This window comes from Capsella rubella, unplaced genomic scaffold (genome assembly GCF_000375325.1).
Source record: "Capsella rubella cultivar Monte Gargano unplaced genomic scaffold, Caprub1_0 scaffold_2, whole genome shotgun sequence".
Lineage (NCBI taxonomy): Eukaryota > Viridiplantae > Streptophyta > Magnoliopsida > Brassicales > Brassicaceae > Capsella > Capsella rubella.
This window is the reverse complement of record NW_006238922.1, coordinates 4,328,288-4,328,794: the sequence shown is the minus strand read 5'-3', so window position 1 is coordinate 4,328,794 and position 507 is coordinate 4,328,288.

The following is a 507-nucleotide window of genomic DNA, read 5'->3' as shown; positions in this document are numbered from 1 at the left end:
ACATATGTTGATTTTGGCTACTTTAGTATAGTTTAAGTTGAGAATTTGATTTTTTAGTGAGTTTAGGTTGATATTTCCAAGATGTAGTAGTTTAGGTATTAAAAACAAACAGAAAATAATTTGGATTGATTTTGGCTAGTTTCTCGCTGTATACATAAGTTGTGCTAATTCTTTTAAAAAATGGTTTACAGTTTGCTTATAAATTTGTAAGAAAGTGACATGTAGTGTCGACAGCTAATGACTATGGAAAAGAATATACAACAAGTGGAGATGTATGTAACTCCCCGACCGTCATATCTCTAGTGGGGCCCCATGTTCACTCTCAGTCCCTGGGCCCACCTCTCTTAGTGGGTATTACGTCCTCTCACTAGGCCCTTTAGCTCATCCTATCTGACCGTCGGTTTGCTACACGAAGGAGGCTTAAATATTTGGTTACTGATCCTACAAATCACCACATAATCTTTTCCTGTGTTTTGGCCTCACTCACACAGTTCAAACAACCACTTC